Source organism: Mandrillus leucophaeus, unplaced genomic scaffold, assembly GCF_000951045.1.
Source record: "Mandrillus leucophaeus isolate KB7577 unplaced genomic scaffold, Mleu.le_1.0 Scaffold146, whole genome shotgun sequence".
Lineage (NCBI taxonomy): Eukaryota > Metazoa > Chordata > Mammalia > Primates > Cercopithecidae > Mandrillus > Mandrillus leucophaeus.
Window position 1 is genome coordinate 801,583 of NW_012101432.1, and position 5,706 is coordinate 807,288.

The 5,706-nt window shown below is 47.2% G+C and overlaps 1 pseudogene; it reads left to right on the top strand.

The window, feature by feature from the left end:
* The first annotated feature begins 4,699 nt into the window (after positions 1–4,699).
* Positions 4,700–5,426, top strand: LOC105535453 (annotated as a pseudogene).
* The last annotated feature ends 280 nt before the right edge of the window (positions 5,427–5,706 follow it).

Below are 5,706 nucleotides of genomic sequence, written 5' to 3' on the forward strand. Positions count from 1 at the left end.
TTACAGTGACTCTAGGGCTTTGCATCGGTCATGAATAGCTACCAAGGGAAAATTGAGATGTCCTCAACTGTGGCCTTACCCCTGCAGCCTTTTAACATTGTAGGGTGCCCAGTCCTGGGAATAGAAGGCTGGGTTTCTGTCTAGCTCTACTGCTAACATGCTCTGGAACTTCAAGGCAATCCTTTAACTTTATTGGACAGAATTATCCCTAGATTAGGATAATTCTGGCTGCAACTGCCTATGTATGATTTATTATTCCTTTTAGGACTTCTTGGCTCACACTGGTATGATTTTGTCTGATAAAAATAGTGCTGAAGTCATTGTGTGTATAGTAGGTTTAGAGAAAGATAAAACATTTTTTGCAAGGTAGGATCTCTCATTTGAGTTTCCCTTTATTTTTCAGAAAGAATGAATGTTTAAAGCCCCACATTCTTCTACACTGCTCCACCACTCCATCCTTAGCCCATGGGACGCTTTTAGGTCTCATTTCCCTTGGGTTCAGACTTATCTCTGAGGACTCGATTAGCAGATCTGTGAAAGAGAGATAATATTTGTTCTGCTGACTTCATGTGGTTAGAGTGAGAATCACATGAAATTTAATTAAAGAAAATTAGAAGTGTAACTGCCTTTAGATACCATCTAGGACCACCCTACATTTTACAGATAATGAAACTAAGTCCCAACCAGCGTGGTGGCACCCACCTGTAGTCCCAGCTACTCAGGAGGCTGAGATGTGATGATGATCCCTTTAGCCCAGGAGTTCAAAGCTGTAGTGAGCTATGATTGTGCCACTGCATGCCAGCGTGGGCAACAGAATGAGATCCATTTCAAAAAAAAGAAAGAAAAGGAAAGAAGAAAAAAAAAAACAAAAACTGAGGCCCAGAGAGGTGTCAAAGGCTTAAGAACATGAAAGTGGCTGAGCAGGTCTAGAGCACAGATTTGGCACTTTTTCCCTGTATACTTTATTGCCTCATATTATATGCAAAGCACTTTGAAAATATGTAGCATCTTGGCTGGGTGTGTTGACTCATGCCTGTAATCCCAGCACTTTGGGAGGCCAAGGCAGGTGGATCACTTGAGGTCAGGAGTTCGAGACCAGCCTGGCCAACATGGTGAAACCTCATCTCTACTAAAAATACAAAAATTAGCTGGGCGTGGTGGCGGGCACCTGTAATCCCAGCTACTCAGGTGGCTGAGGCAGGAGGATTGCTTGAGTCCAGGAGGCAGAGATTGCAGTGAGCCAAGATTGTGCCACCTTACTCCAGCCTAGGCAATAGAGTGAGACTCTGTCTCAAAAAATTTATATATAATCTTAATTCAGGCTATTTTCTTTCATTTTTTGTTTTTTTTTGAGACAGGATCTCACTCTTGCCCAGGCTGGAGTGCAGTGCTGCGTTCGTAGCTCACTGCCACCTCCATCTGCTGGGCTCCAATCGATACTCCCACCTCAGCCTCCTCAGTAGATGAGACTACAAGTGTGCACCACCACGCTTGCCTAATTTTTAAATTTTTTGTAGAGTCAAGATCTCACTCTGTTGCGTAGGCTGGTCTTGACCCATAGTGCCCAGCTGGCTTTTTTCACTGCAAGCAGGAGAGACATTCTTAGGAGGTAATTTATTATAAAGATACAGGGATAGGAAGTAGTCAGGGCTCAGGAGGAACTGGAACCAGAAACTAGAAAGGTATCAAGAATCATGACAGCCACTTAGTCCATGCCATCTCTGTGTCTCTCTGGAACCATGTGGTCTCCCATTTGTTCACTTTCCTTCTATTTTTGTAGCTTCCTCTGCCTCTCTGTGCTCCTTTATTTATTTTTGTTTTGGAGACAGAGTTTCACTCTTGTTGCCCAGGTTGGAGTGCAATGGCGCGATCTCTGCTCACTGCAACCTCTGCCTCCTGCGTTCAAGCAATTCTCCGGCCTCAGCCTCCCAAGTAGCTGGGATTACAGGTGTATGCCACCATGCCTAGCTAATTTTTTGTATTTTTAGTAGAGACGGCATTTCACCATGTTGGCCAGGCTGCTCTTGAACTCCTGACCTCAGGTGATCTGCCTGCCTTGGCCTCCCAGTGCAGGGATTACAGACATGAGCAACCGTGCCCAGCCCTCTCTATGCTCTTAGTGAGAAAGGGCCACAGATATATTTTAAGTTTCATGACATTTTGGTTCAAGCACTTAATAGAAACATATTAGATCTTAGTCCAAATGTCCAGAAGATGCTTATTGGTTCGTCTTTTTTTTTTTTTTTTTTGAGACAGAGTCTCGCTCTGTTGCCCAGGCTGGAGTGCAGTGGCGTGATTTCGGCTCACTGCAAGCTCTGCCTCCCGGGTTCACGCCATTCTCCTGCCTCAGCCTCCCAAGTAGCTGGGACTACAGGCACCGGCCACTATGCTCAGCTAATTTCTTTTTGTTTTTGTATTTTTAGTAGAGACGGGGTTTCACTGTGTTAGCCAGGATAGTCTCAATCTCCTGACCTCGTGATCCGCCCGCCTCAGCCTCCCAAAGTGCTGGGATTACAGGCGTGAGCCACCACGCCCGGCCTATTGATTTGTCTTGAGTCGAGTGTTTACCCATTATCTAGTCCAATTAGCCACAGCCAAGGCAGACAGTTCACATAGTGTAAATTTAACTATAGGGCTGTACTCAGGGTTAGCCAAACTGTGAGGTTGGAGGGAACAGTCCCCACAAGATTACCCCTACTTCTGACACCAGCTGCAAGTTCAGGGGTTTCCTCAAAACACCCCAGGTTTGACAATTCTCTAGAAAGACTCACAGAAGTCACTGAAAACGGTTATACTCCCAGTTACTGTTTATTATAGAGAAAGGATGGAAATTAAAATCAGCCAAAGGAAGAGACACATAGCGCAGAGTCCAGGAGAGGTTCACGTGTAGTACTTTGGTCATCTTCTGCCTGTGGAGTCATGGACAGTGTTATCTCCTCCTGGTCATGATGTGTGACAATACACACATGCATTACCAACCAAGGAAGTTCACTGGAGCCTGAGTCTGAGGTCTGCAGAGTTTTTACCCGGGCTCGATCACACACTGCTTTTGTGGCTGCCCTTGAGTACACTCCTCTCCCAGAGTCATGTTAGTACCTTTAGCCTCCAGTTCCTCCAGAGGTTAGAACTGAAACAGCATGACCCAGAGCCTAAATCCCATTGTTAGACTGCCCACTAGCCAGAACGCCAAGCAAACAGACACTCCTATCACAAAGGACATTTCTGGGGCCTGGAGGTCACCTCTCCTCTAGCTGAGGGCAAAGGCCAGGCCTCTCTTTGAGTGGTTTTGTGCTAGAGTCTTGCTCTGTCGCCCAGGCTGGAGTGCAGTGGTGTGATCTTGGGTCGCTGCAACCTCTGCCTCCTTGGTTCAAATGATTCTCCTGCCTCAGCCTCCCAAGTAGCTGGGATTACAGGGGTGCACCACCACACCCAGCAAATTTGTTTGTATTTTTAGTAAAGACGGGGTTCTCCATGTTTGCCAAGCTGATCTCGAACTCCTGACCTCAAGTGATCCACCTGCCTTGGTTTCCCAGAGTGCTGGGATTATAGGCATGAGCCATATTGCACCTGGCCAGGGTTAAGTTAATTCTTCATTATACAGACCCACTTCCATTTTTGAAGAAGGGGAAATGTTCTCAAGAAGAAGGACATTTCAGGTAAATAAACCCCCCATAGGTCTATTCCATTGTATGTTAGATAGGTTAAATAATTCCAGCTTCTGTAATAAATAAACCCTGCGATTCCAGTAGTTTAACATAATAAAAGTGTATTTCTCTTGTTCACAGTCCAATGTGGGTTGCTGGAAGGGTATGGGGAGTGGAAGGAAGAGAGAGGGAAAGAAGTAAGAAGGGAGAGAGAGGGGATGGTGGGAGAAGGAGGTAGCATAAGGGAAGGGGTCTTGCTCCATATGATTACTCAAGGACAAAGGCTTTTTCCATCTTGTAGTTCCACCCTTTTCTTTGTCCCTTTCTTTGTCATCTCCATTCAGCAAGAGAAGGGATGGCCAAAGAGTGAGGATTGTGCTTGAGAGGTTTTTATGGACCTAGAAGTGGTGCCCACCACTCTTGCTCACATTCCACGGGCCAGCACAGTCACATGGTCCCACCTAACTGCACTGGAGGCTGGAAGAGGGACTCTGGTTGTAGGCCAGGAAGAAGAAAAGAATACAATCACTGGTGAGCACCAACAGTCTTTGCCACATATAAACTGATTATGTGACACCAACATTAGCTAAGTCAGAATTTATTTTTCTTTCTTTGGAATTCCTTCAGCAATTACATACCCTCTATATCATAATTTTGTCACATTAAATTATATATTGCCTTAGATTTATGTCTTCTGCCTCCATTTTTACATCATAAGCAGGAATCATTCTTCAGCTGCTTTGGTTTTTACCATGATGCAGGCTATAAGGTCGGCACTGTAAGTGCATTTAAAAACCATGCTGAATTATTTCAGTAAAGACTTAGGAAGCTGGAATTTGCAGTCTGGAAACAAGCTTGGTTTAGTTGCTATGGCACAAAGTAATGATTTAAATATATACAAGGATGTTTATAATCACAAAAAAACAGTAGAAAGGGAGTTAAATATCCATTAAATGTATATAGTGGGCAGTGGTTGAGGAGCAGCTGTGCTTGGGTTGTGACTGGCATTGGTCGTGTTGGGGTCTAGTGGGCAGAGAACACTCTTGGCCAGGCAGATGGCTTCTCGGTGGCAGAAAATGGGGACCTCTATGCACTGGAGATCTCTCCAGCACCAGGAGCAGCTGGAGGACAGCAAGGAGCTGCAGCCTGTGGCCAGCCAGCCAGCCATCAGGATAACTCCACGTGGGCCCTGGGGTCTCTGTGCAGACAGTTCCAAAGGAGGCTGACCCTGAGAGCCATCAACCTCAACTTCTGCACAGGCCTTTCCTGGAAATGCCTGGAAACCCCAGAGCCAGGGTAGCAGGGCTTCCAGGCTATAGCTCACTCAGCTAAGAGTGCCTTGGGTGCCATGTCCCAGAGAATCCAGGAGTCCTGCCAAAGTGGCACCAAGTGGCTGGTGGCGATCCAAGTGAAGCCCAGGAGGAGGAAGAGAGGGGCACAGAAGGGCAGTGGATCCCCAACTCACAGCCTGAGCCAGAAGAGCACCCGGCTGTCTGGAGACGCCCCTGCCCACGAGCCACAGACCTCTGGGAAAAGGAGCATCATGACCTCTCTGCCCAGACAGGCTCCCATGCCTACCCATTACGGCGGTCGACGTGGGAGGCTGCCTTCTGGAGCCCCTACTCCTCAGCATAGCCCCTCTGCTCTCCCAGCCAGTCTGACAGTGACCTAGAGCCTATGGGGGCAGGAATTCAGCATTTCTAGAAGCTGTCCCAAAAGCTAGATGAAGCCATTATGGCGGAAGAGAGTGGTGCTGACATCCTCTCTCTCATTCATAGCTGAGGAAGTGGCCTGCAGGAAACAAGCCCTGTCTGATCGCCAAGGCTTCATACCCAAGGTGTCTGTGCTTCCCCATGAGCTTCCTGGAGGAAGGTCCCAGGAGTCGTCAGTACCCCTGGGCCACTGCTAACAAGGACCTGACTAACAAGGGGTCCAGAGCCTCCTCTGCTCCGGCCACATCTGGATACATCAGTGACTGCCTGCCAGTCACTTAGAGTGTCTTGGGAAGACCTTGCAGAGGTGGGGAGAATTTCTCAGGGGACTCTTGAGCTTAGAAACTCAT